This window comes from Carcharhinus amblyrhynchos, chromosome 13 (assembly GCF_965287045.1).
Source record: "Carcharhinus amblyrhynchos chromosome 13, sCarAmb.v2.hapA, whole genome shotgun sequence".
Taxonomy (NCBI): Eukaryota; Metazoa; Chordata; class Chondrichthyes; order Carcharhiniformes; family Carcharhinidae; genus Carcharhinus; species Carcharhinus amblyrhynchos.
Genome location: NC_137336.1, coordinates 34319650 through 34338014, shown reverse-complemented (window position 1 = coordinate 34338014; position 18365 = coordinate 34319650). Strand labels below are relative to the sequence as shown.

Here is an 18365-nt window from a genome sequence, read left to right as displayed (position 1 = left end):
TCTCCCTGCAGCGTGTTTCATGGTGGTGGAGGCACCCGGCATTGGCCAATGGTAGGAGTCAACAGAGTTTCCCCGTTTTATGCACCCCTCTATTGCTGGGAAACCTGCAGTGAACGTTCACTGCCAACGGAACTGGAAGATCCCATCAGTGAGACTGGCTGGAAAATTCCAGTCAAAGAACAAGTCTGTGATTGGTATCCGCATGTTGCTTAATCATGTTTTGGATCACGAGAGTAGAAATAACTTTACTGGGCTTGCCGCCTGTTTTGAGCACAAAGCCAATTAATTGGCCACTGACTTGTGTATTTGTGGCATTTTGTCTTATTATTTCCACGTTGTAGTTTTGATAATTGTTTATGTACTCAGTCCTAAAAACCTATTGATGCAATTTTGAATCCGCATTGACAGCATTTCTACAGTAAGAAGTCTGACAACACCAGGTTTTAGTTAAATCGATTGGACTAAAACCTGGTGTTGTCAGACTTTTTACTGTGTTTACGCCAGTCCAACGCCGGCATACCCACAGCATTTCTACAAACAGATAAGTGCTACCGACACTGTGTAACATCAACATCAAATCAGGTATGAACGGTAATCAGCTCCGTGGCCTCTGTCAGTGCAGTTCTGTAACTCGGTTCAGTTTAAAAAAGCCATCTGGAGTAACTTATGCCTTGCCTTTTATCGTAGAAAAGTACCAGACCTCCACTTAGTACCTCTCTTAAGCAATCAAAACAAGACAAAAATTCCTAATGTGTTGAAATTAATTCATTTTCAGAGGTTTCATCAGTATTGTGGTAACTAGCAGGGCAGGAACAGATCAAAAAACTCAGGCTGCATCTGGCTAACACATCCTTCATTCAATTTCCTCAGCAATATTTTTGGTGTAAAAGTAAGTGAAGTTATTGGAATACAGACTCAATTAGAATTCCTGACTGCCAATGAGGGATGGGCTCACAGAGTGCTGTTTACTCAACTGTAGTGGGTCCATCAGGGATTCTGTGACCTAGTGTTGATGGCATGGTGGCACAGTGTTTAGCAGTGTTGCCTCACAGTGCCAGAGATCTGGGTTCAATTCCGACCTTGAGTGACTGGAGTTTGCAAGTTCTCTCTGTGTTTACATGGATTTCCTCCAGTTGCTCTGGTTTCTTCCCACAGTCCAAGGATGTGAGGGTTAGGTGGAATAGCGATGCTAAAAAAATTGCCCCTTGGTGTAAGGGGGATTAGCAAGGTAAATCTGTGGGGTTGCGGGAATAAGGCCTGAGTGAAACTGTTGTTGGTGCAGGCTCGATGGGCCAAATGGACTCCTTCAGTACTGTAGGGATTCTATGAAGGAGTCTTGAAAGATTATTGGTTGCTAAAATGTAAACTTTTGTTGATTAAAATAATAATTTAAATGATATCAGACACTAAACTCCTCAAAAAGGCAAAAGGAAAAACACTACTAGCAGATCGCCTATTCACTGTATATCATTGTGAGATTTCAGGGGTGAATTTTGTCTCCTAGCCTTTTCACATTCGCAATTTTAATACTTTCACCATTGGTGGCAGATTTTTTAAATGGCTTTGAGCCCTAGGTTCCAAACTTCCATCCCCAGTTCCCCCCAACACAACCCCTCCCCCCCGACCAATCGCCGTCCCAGACCCCCACCCGAAGCCTCTCTCTTGCTCTTCCTTAAGTAAAACACTCCTTAACATTTCAATATAGGGCTCAGTGTCACATTTTGTTAGATAATTTGTTTGACCCAAATTTTTAATGTTTCCCTAGCCGCAGGGCAGGTGTCAGAGGACTGGAGGACAGCTAATATGGTTCCACTTTTCAAGAAGAGTGGTGGAGATAAATTAGCTAATTACTGACCAGTGAATCTCACACCAGTTGTAGGGAAACTATGGGAGAAAATTAATCTCCACTTGGAGCAGCAAGGTTTTATCAGGGATAGTCAGCATGGCTTTGTCAGATGGAGGTCATGCCTAACTAATGTGACTGAATTTTTTGAATAGATGACTGGTCGTGTGGATGAGGATAGTGCAATTAATGTAGTTTATATGGATTTCAGCAAAGCCTTTGACAAGGTCCCAAATAGGAGACAAATAAAGAAGGTAAATGCACAATGGATCCAAGATAAGTTGGCAAGATGGATCCAAAACTGGCTTAATGGCAGGATGATGTGGAGATGATGATGTCCTGTCTGGAGACAATACACATCTCTTTAACCTGTGCTCAATGCTCCTTCCATTCACATTGTTGGCCACTTTAAGACTTGAAAAGCAGGTTAGGTGTAAAGATTCGCATTCTAATCAGTAATCTGTAAACTGTCTGTGCTGTTGTATGCTCTGTCTGAGGCCAGTACTCTCCATTTACCTGATGAAAAGGCAACCCTCGAAAGCTTGTGAGTTTACTATCAAATAAATCGGTTGAACTTAAACCTGGTGTTGTCAGACTTCTTACTGCACTTATCATCAGTCATGGCATAGGTAGATTATAAGAGCTGGGAGGTTATGCTGGAGCTGTACAAAACTTTGGTGAGGTCACAGCTGGAGTACTGTCTGCAGTTCTGGTTACCTCACTATAGGAAGGATTGATTGCACTGGAGAGGGTGCAGAGGAGATTCACCAGGATGTTGCCAGGGATGGAACATTTGAGCTATGAAGAAAGGCTGGATAGGTTCCAGTTATGTTGTGGAGATGCCAACGTTGGACTGGGGTAAACACAGTAAGAAGTCCAACCAGTTTATTTGATAGTAAACCCACAAGCTTTTGGAAACGCTGTTCCTTCGTTAACTGTGTGGAAGGTTCTGACCGGAGAAGGGCACATAAAGGCACACACAGTTTACAGAATACTGATTAGAATGCAAGTCTTTACAACTAACCTGCTATTCAAGTCTTAAAGATGCAGACAATGTGAGTAGAGATAGCAATAGGCATAGGTTAAAGAGATGTGTATTGTCTCCAGACAGGACAGTTAGTGAGATTTTGCAAGCCCAGGCAAATCATGGGGGTTACAGATAGTGTGACATGAATCCATGATCCCAGTTGAGGCCGTCCAGTTGGACAGGATGGACAGGAAGCAGCTGTTCCTCTTAGTTAAAGGGTCAATAATGAGAAGACATAGTTTTCAGGTAACAGGTAGGAGGTTTGGAGGGGATTTGAGGAAAATTTCTTTCATCCATAGAGCGGTGGGAATCAGTAGCACACTGCCTAGGAGGGTAGTACAGACTGGAAACCTCACAACCTTTAAAGTATGTGGGTGAACGCTTGAAATGTCATAACATTCAAGGCTCTAGGCTAAGTGCTGGAAAGTGGGATTGGTGTAGATTTAATTTAGTTCTGTCGATGCAGACTTGAGGGCCAAAAGGTCTCTCCTATACTGTATGACTCTATAGCTGGGATTTTCCATTCCCGCTGCACTGAATGGAGATTTGGTTGAGCGCTGAATTCTCCGTTTTCACTGGCAGCAGTGGCGGGGCGTATGAGACTGGAGAATTCCAGCCCATGACTCTATAATACTCTTCTCAAGAGTAGAATATTTTAAAGTGTTAAAGGTGCTGTGTAAATGCAAGTTGTTTTTGTTCAACCGCCCTAACTTTATTGGAAATCGCACCTATGTGTCTGAAAAGCATTTCCACTTGGGTTACAGCAGCAAAATGGGAGAAGCTCTGCAGAAGTTCATCCTCTTGAAGACTTAGCAGTGACTGTCACAGAGGCCCATTATCTTCAATAATAGAATGTTGACTCTGACTGAGCTGACAAAACTGTTTTCCAGCAACAGCAAAGATTATATTTATATAGTGAGCGGAATCCTCCGGCCGCGCTGGTTTAAAAGCTAGAAATTTTTGCCCAACTGTCAATGGTGTTTCATATTGTCTGCAACCCGCCCGCTAATATTCCAGTGGCGAGCAGGATGGGACAGTAAGGGCCAGCATCTTTAACACAATGAACATCTCAAAGTGGTTATAAAGCAAAATTAGACATCAAGCCATGTCAGGGCAAATGGCCAACAGCATAGTCAAAAAGATAAGTTTTAAATAACGTCTTAATGGAGGAAAGAGGTGCAGAGAGGTTTAGGGAGGGAATTCGGAAGTTTGGGGCCTGGGAAGCTTATGATGAAACCTTAATGTTGGAGCAATTAAAATTGAAGATGCCTAAGAGGCCAGAATTAGATGAGCACAGATATCTCCGAGAGTGGTGGAGCTGAAGGCGATTACAGAGACAGCAGCAGTCTTGAAAGCACCTTTTTGCCCGCCACTGACCTGACTCCCATAATGCAATGGGAGGGTGGGTGCCAAAATTGCCCACCATTTTTAAATAAATAATTAACAGGCAATTGAACTTATTACCAAGCCAACTGACACACATCTCTCGCTGCCCAATGATTGGTGTGGGCTGGTGGGTGGGAGTGAGAAGCCTGTTTTTGAAAAAAGTGTTTGTAAAGGCCTGAAGTAAGGGGAGGGGCGTAGCATTCAACGGGGGTGATGGGGGTTTGCTCTGCTAGGGTTTGAAAGGATTCCTAAAATAGTGTTAGAAATTCTCGGCTTCATTAAGAGAGGAATAGAATTTAAAAAAAAACACTTTTGGTTTCAACTGGAATGTTGCATTTTACTCTGGGCACCATGACTTAAGGATGTTAAGGGAGCTAGCGCAGAAGGGAGTTACTAGAATGAGTGAGAGACTTCAGCTGGAGTTCTGTCCTTAGAGCAGATTAAGTTAATATGTTTTGAAGGAGCAAATCACAAACCATTTTCATTGTTTTATTTAAATTCAATTACGGGATGTGGGCATCGCTGGCTGGGCCAACACTTATTGCCCATTCCTAATTGCCCTTGAACTGAATGGCATGCTAGGCTATTTCAGAGGGACATTTAAGAATCAATCACAATGCTGTGGGTCCTGAGTCACACGTAGGCCAAACCAGGTAAAGATGGCAGATTTCCTTTCCTAAAGGACATTAGTGAGCCAGATGGGTTTTTTACAGCAATCTACAATGGTGTCATAGTTATTGTTAGACTTTTATTTCAAGATTATGATTGAATTCAAATTTTACCATCTGATTAAGTAAAGAGAATTTTTTTCCAGTGAAAGATGGATCAAGGATCCAGTAACCAAGGGATTTGAAGTGACTGGCAGAAACCAAAGGCAACATGAGGAAAGTTTTTTTTTTATACAGTGAGTGGTTATGATCTGAATGCATTGCTTGAAAGAGTGGGGGAAACAGATTCAGCTGAAACTTTCAAAAGAGAAATGAAGAGAAAACGGGCAATGCGGAAAGAGCAGAGGAAGAAGCCTGGGTTGGATAGTTTTACAAAAGAGCATGATCAGTTGCATAGCCTCTTCCCTGCAGTATTATTCAATGTTATGCTGTGATTGAATAGTTCATTACCAATGAATAATTGCCAAATATAGGGAAAAAAAAAATTCTACTTCACTGGAAAAAATGATTAACAGAAGATCTTTGAAGTGAATCATTATTGTTTCTGCAATTACTGGAAACAAAAATACAACTTTTAGTTCAATTAGCAATGGGTTGTTTTGAAGAACTTTGACGAAGAAGTAAATCGTGTGGGTAGTCTAGCATGTCCATATAAGCCTGGTTGATGTATTTTGCAATAATATGACTAGAAGGAAATTAAGACAAATTTTGTTATAGGCATGTGATCCCTGCCCAATTTATTACTCTAATCCATGCCCCACCTAGACAAACTTTATGCCAAGACAATATAGACAAAAGGCTACTTACCTATCTCAATTTTCCAGCAGCATAATCATCCACTTAATGTATTACCCAGCCATGCTTTGTGATGGTAGGATGCGTGTTTTGTCTTGAATAATCCTGCTGCACTGTCAGCTGGCATTTCCAAGTTCCTCCTGATGTTCTTACTTTCCATGTCTCTTATGCAACCTTAAGAAACATCAACTCAATCAAACTCAAAACAAAACCATCCTTATTCAAAACACACAGCTGCATAAGTTATTGGGTGGAACTTTACCTGTATTTGACAGGATGTGACAGTGGGCAGGAAAAGTGGCATTGAAGCTGCCAACACCAACTTCCTTTCTCCATCATATCGTTGTGGACATTGAAAAGAATTTCAAGGGACAGGTCATACAATGTCACGTTGGCAGGGTGGACTCTGAATCAGCCCTTCACACCAGAGCTTAATTCTTAAAAGATCGGTGGCGCCATTTTTAAAGACTGCCCCAGTGCACAAAGGTTCACCAGGCACACCCCTCCCATGCAACTCCCTCCCTTTCTCCGACATTGCTCAGGGGCAATGCCAGTCAGTACCTGGGTTGTGCCATGGGCATGACCCCCTCCCTCCTGAATGATGCATTCATCTAAACTTCTCTGGGAAGTCTGCCCACCAGGTGCACACCACGGGCGACCAGTTTCATACCAATCTACTCTCACGCTGGCATGAGTGGACTTTCTTATGGTGTGGGAGTGAGGTGTGTAGGAATGATTCAGATGCGGAGGCCTGATAATGATACATAATTGTATTAGAATGATTCCTGTTATGTCACTGGCAGGGGAGTGGGGACAATCACGTCACACTTTTATGTTGGCAATTTGGGCCTGTTGCAAGATTTTCCCTTCCTGGCACCAAATCACCCAAAATGAATAGAAGTGCAAAATCCTCTCCATTGGATAGGAATCAAAGGCAAGAAGTTTGAGTGATTTGTTTGTTACCACAATTCCAATAGCTCAGGTCCATATTGGTGCTCCCATTGCCAGTCTGACAGATATTTATTAATTTGATGCAGAATAGAAATGAATTCTAGTACCATTCTTGTTGCATGGTAATATAGCACACATTTGAAACTACTTCTGGTACATTTTTACCTTGATATACCAGTGTACCACAGGATTGCGTTGGAACACTTGCGTAACATCATTTCTATTCTCTTCCTCTTCAAACTGTTTTTCAAAAAGGGGGAAATCAAATGTGAAGACTAGATGGTAAAAGCTTCAGACGCAACCTCTTGCCTGATCGTCCTGGGTTCAAATTTAGCCCAATCTCTGCTTATTTATTTCAAGAGCCCCGTTTGAAATGAATTGAGTATTGATCCAGTTCCTGGGTCCAAAGCACAAGATGCTCCTGACTGGCTCAGGAGGAGAAGAGGTGAAGACAAATTAGCAAGGCTACCTCCAAATTCAAGTCAGCTTGAGATTTGCAGTTTAATATGCAACCACAATGTATGTGGCATGCAACTTAATGAGGGGGCTAAAGCCTGTGTGTACCTTGTTCCTTTTCTACTGCTTTTCCATTTCAAACACTCCTCACTATTGATCTTCCTCTGCACATGTGACCAATCTCTCCTTGTTGCTTTTCCTGAACAACACACGCTGTGATTAGCCTGAGGCTGTCATGAGATGCCCTCCAGCTGAAGAATAAGTAAGCAGAGCATAGATCCCAGAACCAACCTACTCCTGACCATCTGAGACTTTGGGTGGTAGGAGGGGAAGAGTACCTGTAGGCATGGAAGGAGAAGCATGTTGCAATGAAAGTGTGCAGTGTACAGGGTGGTGCTGCCACTTGCAGCTTGTTCATGGGAAAATGCTGAAGTCCTTAATCACAGTGATTTGGAATGAGTAGGACACTGCATTCTTTTAAGGTGTAGCTGATTCCTCTGTTTTGTAAAATTGGTTATAAAATCATTAAACATCATGTGGCACTAAGGAGCTGTGCAGTCGTGAAGGTAGTGCTAATAGCCAAAGCCAGTTCCTGTCACTTGGCCTGATCCCCTTTTCTACCAGGCCTCTTCCCATACATTCCAGCTTCATTTTATTTCATTTTATCATGGGTCTGGAGGTCTGCCCATGGTGGGCACAGGTGTGTGTGTGTAGGGTTGGGAGGCGGGGGGGGGAACAGGAAGTGAGAGGATGTGAGGGATGAACACTGATTATTTTTTAAAATTATTTTTAAAGGATCACAACACAGTTCCAGAGCACTGATAGAAGGCCTACCTCTACCTAATCTCTCCAGTCCAATCCACCACCACCATCCAGGAAAAGGTTCAGGGCCTTCTTGCACTCTTGCTGTGCCGTTCTCACTGTTTTTCCTGTTCAGACACTTTCTCTCAGCCATTTCACCATCTGCTGCATTGCATCCCCCATAAGAGGTGTGGACTGGCTTTAAGTATTAGCCTCTCATGATTGTATGCCCTGCCTGATCAGACATTGCTGCTGCTCAGTATAATTATGGTTGTGGGCTTGCTGCCTGCATTGGAAACAATGGGCATAGATTAATCATGCATTGCTCCTGTTTCTGGGACTTATCAAATTTTGCATGCAGAATGCACTACTTGTTTTGAAGGACCTCCCGTTTCCACTCAGGCTTTTGCTTCCAGAAGAATCATTTGTTGCTGATGCTTTCTTTAAATTCTAAGTCAGGGCTTTTTTGATGGATTGGTGGTTAAATAGTCTTATTGTCCATTTGGGAGAATTACATTTTTTATTTCTAATTCATTTTGAATATTTTATTGCTACACAAGGGACTCATGCTAATTATAGGAATCTTTTATGAAGTTCAGTCAGTAATACACTAGAAACAATGAAAAGATTTGCAAGTCTGTAACTTACATAAATCCATGTTAGTTTGCATTTGGATATCAACCATGCCAGCAATATGAGGGAACAATCAGGAAAATTGCTGCGTGGATTCAAAGTTGCATCAATTAAAGTTATATCAGAATGCAAATGCATCACCATTGCGAAGCCATGCTACAATACTAGCTTGAATCTTGAGTCAAGGTTGCATTGTTAAGTGAAGCAGAATGCAGTGGGGAGTTGGGGGGACAGTAGTCTTCCCACTCCATTTAATACCACAAAGAGTATAACCCCGGTTTGTAATATGTTCAAGAAGTGGTTGGATCTTGTCAACTCTTTGAAGAACTACACAACTTCAATTTAAACATTTGGGGGACAGGAATTCTCCAGCTCTGACTCTCTGCAATCAAAGGGAAATTTTAACTCCTAGATAAAAATCTGGTGGGACACACTTGGCCACCCGCCTGAGGGCTAGAGTGAGAGCCCCAATCCCGTGAATGCTTGAGACTTATTAACATTCTTCTGGCCAATTGCCTTCCCAAAACTGGTGTCCAGGGGCAGCTTATCAACTTGCAGCCTGCGAACACCAAGCGATTCAGCTTAAACTTGTTTGTCTGCTGGGCGCCTGCCAGGTCTTACTGAGAGGAACACCAGTACAGATGCTTTGCTTAGTAGATTATTAAACTTGCATTGAGGCCCAAATAACATCACAGGAGTCTGATTTACATGGATTATTGAGGCTGCCGACTGAATCATTGCAAAATAACAAGCAATGTTAAAATGGTTATGATTGAGGCAATCTAAAGTGCTAAGGGGGCAGTTTGGATTTTAACAACAACTTGTATTTACAAAGCACTTTTAACATAATGAAATGTGCCAAGATGCTTCACAGGAACATTGCAAGCAAGGTACGACGCCAAGCCACATAAGGAGACATTGGCCGGAATTCTTCAACCTTGCCCGCAGCTGGGATTATCCAGTCTTGCTGCTGGAAGCAGAAATTTGGCTGAGTGCCAAATTCTCTGTTCTCACTGAGGGATGTGAGCCTGGAGAATTCCAGCCATTAGATCTGATGACCAAAAGCTTGATTAAGGAAAGAGGTTTTAAGGAGTGTCTTAAAGGGTGAAACTGAGGAAGAAAAGCAGAGAGATATACAGTTCAGTTTATTTATTAGTGTCACAAGTAGGATTACATAAACACTACAAATGAAATTACTGTGAAAATCCCCTAGTTGCCACATTCTGGCATCTGTTTGGGTACACTGAGGGACAATTTAGCATGGTCAATGCACCTAATCAGCATGTCTTTTGAACTGTGGGAGGAAACCAGAGTATCCAGAGGAAACCCATGCAGACACAGAAGAACGTGCAGACTTCACACAAACAGTGACCGGGAATCAAACCCAGGTGCTGTGATGCAGTAATGCTAACCACTGTGCCACCGTGCTGCCCAGAGGAGGGAATCCCAGATCTAGGGAGTCTAAGCAACAGAAGGCACGTCCACCAATGGTGGAGCAGTTATAACTAGGGAGATTCAAGAGGCCAGAATTATAGGAACACAGGCATCTCAGAGGGTTGGAGCTAGAGAAGATTACAGAGATAGGGAGAGGGCAAGGCTGTGGAGAGATTTGAAAACAAGAATGGAATTTTTAAATCAAGATTTTGTTTGACTGAGAGTTGATGTAGGTCAGCAAGCACGTGGGTGATAGGAACGGGACTTGCTGCAAGTTAAGACAGGAACGACAGAGCTTTGGATGATCTCAAGCTTCTGAAGGGTAGAGTTAGAGGGAGCTACAACGTATATGTGCAGCTGCTCAGCTTGTTCCTAAACAGCATTGTTAAAATTCAAGTGAGGCAGGAGACACAAGTGACCATAACTCTAAGTGCAGTGATTAATTTCAGATCCATGGCTGCGGCTGTAACTGCTCCCTAAAAAAGAAAATTAACATGTAAATCTAGCTGGAACACTAATAATCTGCCGCAGGCATTGAATAGAGCTGCCGCAGGATCCCTTTACTGATTTCAAAACATTAGCCTTGGCTTGCCATCAAATTTAGCTCTGAGATGCATCAGAATTCTAGGCATTTTGCCTATCATTAAACATTAACAGTAGGCAACAGAGAAATAATGCATGTACAGCACCTAAAGGCAGCAATCAAAACAATAGGCTTAGTTTCACATAAAAAAGACTACCATTCTATATGTCTTGAAATCTCTATACTACTATCTTGTTTGCTGTAATATATCACTGTTGCCAAAATTGGAAATCAGAAACATGGAGTTATGACATATTGTGGGAATATTACTCAAATTGCACAGGCTGAAACAGTGTAATATTACCAGCTGGACAGTCTCACAGCAGCAAATTATTCAAAGCAATTAGCAAAGGATTACTTTTCACTGAACATTTAATACAGGATTGATTATTTTTCTACATTTCGTTGCACTGGATTCTTCCCTTTATTTTGTTGCTTCCTATGACATAACACATTAAACAGCAAAGAAGAGGCATGAAATTCTGTGTGAAAAGCAGGGTAAGATTTAACCTTGCAGGATATTTGTCAAACCTTCTTGTAATGATAATTCCCCTGCTTTTATTTATCAAAGCCAGTTGAAGTTAATAGGGAGCCTCAGATGTTAACAAGATAATCCCGAAATAGGGAGCCACAACTTTGTAATAATACAACGGAAAGTGTTTATTTTTGGCCCATTTTTGGATCTCATTTATTATTCCCTTCCTCTGATATGTCCTGGGGTCATGCATCATTTTTCAGCCAAGAAGGTAGGCAGGCAATTTGCGAATTTCACTCTTAGTAAATGCATTCCATGTTGTATCTTTCGATTCCCTTGTCTTGTAGAGAGGGGCATCTTAATATTTTACCACAATAATATGACTCAGATAGGCAATTAATTATTTACTGTCCTGAAGGTGGTGTCTGTCCCTTTAAGACAGCACAGCAGAAGAGGGCCACCAGAGAGTGATTACCCCAGAGGGTGGAATCCTCTCTTGGGTAGAATACATCTGGATGCTATATAGTAAGCATGTAAGAACAGGAGTAGTCGGGAAGGCTGTTCCAAGCTAGCCTAGGTCTACTGACCCCTGTACATAGTTTCTCCTTTCAAAAAATACTGTCTTTGACCATGCCAGACTGCGCCACGCTATTGCATTTATGTGAGGGTATTGAGCACAAATACACCTCCTACCATTCCAGGACACATCAGCATACCCTGTCTATAAAGTTATTGAATGATAAGCATTGCATTTATCCCATATCTAGGTAAGTCTCTATTTTTGCTTGGAACACATTGAGCAAGTTGATGCACTCCCTATATTATCCTTGAATTTAATTCCATTCCTGCTTAGCTTCTGTCAGATGCAACTTTAAGAGAAAAACAGATTATCCTTCATTTTCTGTTGCCCTAAAATAACTGATCCTTTGTTGCATTATTCCTGAATACTCAGAGCCCAGTTGTTACTGATTAGCTGTTGATGATTAAGGAAGATTGCAGATTGTCAAGGCTAGTGAATTTCCAAGTCTTGCAAACCCTCCATCTCGGAACCAATTAAATTGTAATTTTACTCTGATACAGTGATGAAAGCAGATTCAACAGTAACTGTCAGAAGGGAATTGGATGTATACTTGCAAAGGAAATACTTACAGGACTACAAGAGTAGGGGAGTGGGACTAACTGGATAATTCACCAACACAGGCATGATAGACTGAATGATCACCTTCTTGGCAGTATAATCCTGTTCTATAATCTTACACAATCTTAATTATGGGTCCAAAGTTGATATGGCAGATCTCATTTTTGTACCAACAAGACTTTTCATTGTTTCTCAGCCAGGCAGTGGAGATTGCAATGAGTCACAGTCAGCTGTTCCCTAATTTCATGGAGATAATACCTTACTGCTATGTACTTTTAGAGTTTGCCAAATCATATGACATGTTTATAAGTCTGAGCTTGACGTCTGGGTAACATGTGCAGGCCATTTCTACATTCAAAAACATAGAATGGTTGCAATTAGTTCAGTGCATCAATCCAGCAATGGATTTAATAACCATCTTCCCACTTCTGATACTGGTGCAGCCACCACCCAGGGCAGTCTAGAAAAGTCTCTACCAACACTTGAGATGGGGCTTAAAGAAGTCAGCCAGACCACAATAGGGTCAATTCTAAGCCATGCTTCTCAATAGCAAAGGAATAAGGCAGAGGGTTTCCATGCCATTTCTTCCACCACTGCTATTTTAACACCACTTTTTGGTTCAGACTCAGAAACCTGCCGGCAAAGTAGCAATCCGATCATTTCATATATGTTCCACGTTATAATTTAATGTCAGCTGCCCCACCCAATCCTTAACTCATCAGCAAAATCTAGTAGACACCTGAAGCAATACAAATGTGGAGCTCAGTTCAAATTTACCAGATCATGTTTCATTTGTTCAGTGAGCCCCGGATTCTAGATTGCTACTACTATCTCTTTTATGTCTTTCAACCGTGTATTGCCTCCTGCACACAGTCCGCTATACCTACAGGAGGCAATGTTCAGTCCATGTTCATCATCAGCTGACGTAAGCTGAAAATCTGGAGAGAACCGGAAGATGTGATTCTTTCTGGAGAGAGAATCCATGATTCCATGATTTTCCCCAGCCCTCGCCAGTGACATCATGAGGCTCACACCCACAAAGGACAAGAACTTCATTTTAATGAGTTTGCATAAATATTAATACTACTATCAGCACCCCCTCCCTCTGCCCTCCTGCAATCTGTCTTTTATGAAATGGATGCTATTTTACCTGAGGTACCTTTCAATCAAAATTCTCTATCTCTGTGATGGATTCCAAAATTTAAGGGAGATAGGGATCAGAATGCTGGCAAGATCTTCTGTCCCACCGATGGCACACCTCTGCTGCAGGTTTCCTGGCAATGTGGGATGGAGTCGATGAGAAATTTCAAAGACAGCAGCAGAACCAGAAGATCCTGAATTTGAGGACAGCAGGGAGAGAAATGGTGTTACTTGTCCATCTGCAGACTTTTACCTCTGACTCAGATTCTGGTCACATAACCTCTCTTTCCATAACCATAAGTATTCCACAAAAGATAATTGATTAGCTCATGTCTGTGCAGAATCTGGTTATTATACTGAGGCCGAAATTATTCATTCATTTAATTCCCAGCCACCACTTCTGAAAGGACTAATCTTCCCTGCAATGAGCTAGAACACATCAACACTTTCCAGATAGTCACTGTCTCACCAGACTTTCTGCCTCTGTCTGCACGGTAGCTTTTTAGAAATGCAAATCGTGAGGGCCACTTAAAAGTTTCAATTCATCTTTGAAGTAATTATTGACATTAATAGATGTGAAAGTCTATAAGCGGTTTGCCTTGATGTGTCCTAATTGTATTCCACATTGAAAACTTCCAGAAACTCCAAAGATATCTCGTGGCTGGTCAAAAAGCAGGGTTGTTTCTAGCTGCAAAGGACAGTGGATATTCATGCCATATCGCATGACACTAGCCTGATTAATTATGCAATTGGGTGTTTCCCAGTATTTTGCGTAGCATGGAGATGGAGGAGGAGAAAGTGGGTTCCCGGACACGCGTCCTCTGTTTGAATAGAGGGGAGTACGGTAGGATGAGAGAAGAATTGGCGAATGTGGACTGGGGGAGCGCGTTGGAGGGAGGGTCTGTTGAGGAGCAGTGGAGGATCTTTAAGGAGATCTTTCTTGGTGCTCAGCGGAAATTTATTCCGATGGTCAAAAAGGATAGTAGGAGGAGAGGTAATAAGCTGTGGATAACGAAGGAGGTGAAGGAAAGTGTTAAACTAAAAGCGGAGGAATTTAGAGTAGCTAAGAGCAGTGGGCGAGAAGAGGATTGGGAGAGGTTTAAATATCAACAAAGATTGACAAAGAAGTTGATAAAGAAGGGTAGGAGAAACTATGAAGCTGGGCTAGCGCTTAATATAAAAAAGGATAGCAAGATATAAATATATAAAAAGGAAGAGGCTGGCCAGGGTGAATGTTGGTCCTTTAGAGGATGAGAAAGGGGACCTAGTGGTCGGGGATGAGGATATGGCTAAGGTATTGAATAACTTTTTTGTTTCTGTCTTCACGGAGGAGGACGTGAATAATTTGCCGGGTGTTAGCGATGGAAAGGTGGTAGGACTGGAGGGTCTTAATGACATTACTGTTACTAGAGAGGCGGTGCTCAACAGACTGGAGGGGGCTGATTGTGGACAAGTCCCCAGGACTGGATGGAATGCATCCGAGGGTTCTGAAAGAAATGGCGGAGGTGATAGTGGATGCCTTGGTGGTTATTTTCCAAAAGTCGCTGGATTCCGGGGAAGTGCCGGATGATTGGAAAACGGCTAATGTTACGCCGTTGTTTAAGAAGGGTGTCAGGCAAAAGGCGGGGAATTATAGGCCGGTTAGTTTAACGTCTGTGGTAGGTAAAATGTTAGAATCTGTCATTAAGGAAGAAATTGCGAGGCATCTTGAAGGGAATTGCTTGATAGAGCAGACGCAGCACGGTTTCATGAAAGGGAAGTCGTGTCTGACAAATTTACTGGAGTTCTATGAGGAGGTGTCTAGGGCGGTGGATAGAGGAGAGCCGGTGGATGTGGTATTTCTAGATTTTCAGAAGGCGTTTGACAAAGTGCCTCACAAGAGGTTATTGCAGAAGGTCGAGGGACATGGAGTTGGGGGTAGGGTGTTAGCGTGGATAGAGGATTGGTTGTCAAATAGGAGGCAGAGAGTGGGGGTCAACGGGTGCTATTCGGATTGACGGATGGTGACTAGTGGAGTGCCCCAGGGGTCGGTGCTGGGGCCTCAGCTTTTTACCATTTATATAGATGATCTGGAGGAGGGAACCGAGTGTAGTGTGTCGAAATTTGCTGATGACACCAAGATTGGGGGAACGGCAAATTGTGCGGAGGGTGTGGAGAGTCTGCAGAAGGATCTAGATAGGCTGGGCGAATGGGCCAGGAAATGGCAAATGGAATTTAATGTTGGCAAGTGTGAGGTGGTCCACTTTGGTAGGAAGAATGGTAGGAAGGACTGTTACTTACGGGGCGAAAAACTGCAGCAGGCGACGGTGCAGAGGGACCTCGGGGTCCTTGTGCATGAGTCGCAAAAACCCAGCTTGCAGGTGCAGCAGGTGGTCGGGAAGGCGAATGGGATGCTGGCCTTCATAGCGAGGGGGATTGAATATAAAAGTAGGGAGGTCTTGCTGCAGCTGTATAGGGCATTGGTGAGGCCGCAGCTGGAGTACTGTGTGCAGTTTTGGGCGCTGCACCTGCGCAAAGATATTTTGGCCTTGGAGGGAGTGCAGAGGAGGTTTACTAGGCTGATACCGGAGTTGAGGGGGTTGAGCTATGAGGAGAGGCTGAATAAACTAGGCTTGTACTCGTTAGAGTTTAGAAGAATGAGGGGAGATCTCATTGAGACGTATAAGATGATGAATGGGATGGATAGGATAGAGGTGGAAAGACTCTTCCCGCTCAAAAAAGACAGTAGGACTAGGGGGCACAGCCTCAAGATAAAAGGGGGCCGGTTTAGAATGGAGTTGAGGAGGAACTTCTTCACTCAAAGGGTGGTGAATCTCTGGAATTCTCTGCCCGTTGAAGTGGTGGAGGCTGCCTCGCTAAATATTTTTAAGACGCGGGTTGATGGGTTTTTGATAAGAGAGGGGATTAAGGGTTATGGGGAGAGGGTGGGAAAGTGGAACTGAGCAGCGACAGATCAGCCATGATCTTATTGAATGGCGGGGCAGGCTCGAGGGGCTGGATGGCCTACTCCTGCTCCTGTTTCTTATGTTCTTATGTTCTTATGTGCAGATTGGATTGATTGGCTATGCTAAATTTCCCCTTAGTATTGGGGGGATTACCAAGATAAATATGTGGGGTTATAGGGATAAGGCCTGGATGGGATTGTGGTTGGTGCAGACTCAGTGGGCTGAATGGCCTCCTTCACTGTAGGGATTCTACGAACTGACAAATCTTTAATGCCAGATGTGTCAGTTGACCTGTAGCAGCCATCTAGTCCATGTCTTTGCTTGTTTTAAAAAGTCAGTTTAAACAAGTTCAATGAAATTAAAGATTAATGTTCCACATGCAATTTCACAGCATGATGATGCGGTCAAAGAACGGTCAAAGAACTGTCAAAGGATACCATGTGAGTTGGCATGGAGGAGTTAGGGAAAGGGTAGTGAGTGGGATCGGGAATGATTTGGCACTAAATTGACATGGGGCTATAAAGGGCCATGGAGATGTGGGAGGCATAAGGGTTATAAGCAACCATGGGTGGCGAATAGAGGGGCATGGTTGTCATAAGGTATAAGAGGGACCCTGGGGCTGAGTAGGTCGGCATGGGTTGACATAGGGGGTATAAGAGGATATGGAGGTGGATGGGAGACATGAGGTGGCATATGTTGGCATGGATAGGACATAGGGAGTGTGTAGGAGAGTGAAAGGATTGTGGGCTGGAGGTGTTTTTTGATTTAACATCTTTTAAAATTTAATTCACTGAAGTGCTGGAGCACAGAGCCCAGCCCACCCCCACAGCCGACACTCATCCCGGGGGCAACAGATCTGACTTCTAATCTAGCATCCCTTCCCTGGAAATGAACATCAGAACTGCAGAATTGAAATTCTCCTGTGCACCCAACCCAGGAGTGAAAATCTGAGACTGAGAGTGAACACCAGTTCCAACCTGTAATAATTTGTATTTTATAATTTGTACTGTGGGATAAAGTGAAAAAGCCACAGCTTGCAAAGGGAGCTGCATAGGAATCGGGTGAGCTGTGTGTACAATCAGCCAGTTTGCACACGTGGCAAATCAAAAGCATGAAAGCAAGTCCAGGGAAAAACAATGATAGAAGGAGCAGCAGCGAAGGCTGAAAGACAAGAAGGAAAGAGTATTCGTAAAGAGAAGACGTTGAATGCAGGAGAGCAACCAGAAGAAAAAACATAAGAGAAGCTGAAAATCAGAACTGGGACCAGGATGGAGAGCAAAGACAAGAGACAGGCAAAGATGCCCTGAATGTGAGAGTAACACACAAGAGGAAATAAAATGCCTGAAAAGTGGCCTAGGTGCCCAGCAGTGGAGCCCACAAAGGCCATAACACATAGGAGCAGAATTAGGTCACTCGGCCCATCAAATCTGCTCCATCATGGTTGATATTTTTCTCATCCCCATTCTCCTGACTATTCCCAAAACTCCTAATCCCCTTATTAATCAAGAACCTATCCATCTCTGTCTTAAAGACACTCAATGACCTGGCCTTCACAGCCTTCTGCAGCAAAGAGTTCTGCAGGTTCACCACTCTCTGGCTGAAGAAATTCCCCCTCATCTCTGTTATAAAGGATCGTCCCTTTAGCCTGAGGTTGTGCCCTCTGGTTCTAGTTTTTCCTACTAGTGGAAATATCCTCTCCACGTCCACTCTATCCAGGCCTCGCAGTATCTTGTCAGAGAGAGATTTCAAAGTGGAACCAGCCGCAGTAACCCTTCAGCTCAGAAGCTATTCAAAGAGGCAAAATGGAAAAAAGGCAGCATAGAGGAAAAAATTGGAAAGTGAAGAGAGAGGAACGAAAGTGAGGGAGGAGAGAGATGAAAATTAGGCGAGGTTAGGGACTGGAAAGAAAGGGAAAAACAAGAAAAAATGAAGAGCAGAAATGGAGTAGGAGAAAGAGAAATAGACATGAAAGAAGAAATATTATTGTTCAGTAGACTCAACTAGAGCAGCATGATCAAATGAATCATAAGAACTAAGTGCAGGAGTTGGCAATTTAATCCCACTAGCCTGCACCATCCACCATTTGATAG

The 18365-nt window shown here is 43.0% G+C and overlaps 1 protein-coding gene across 1 annotated transcript in view; it reads left to right on the top strand.

Moving 5' to 3' along the window:
* LOC145351488 (uncharacterized) overlaps positions 1-18365 on the top strand; it is a 166773-nt gene that overhangs the window by 62611 nt on the left and 85797 nt on the right. The gene's annotated exons all lie outside the window — the stretch shown is intronic.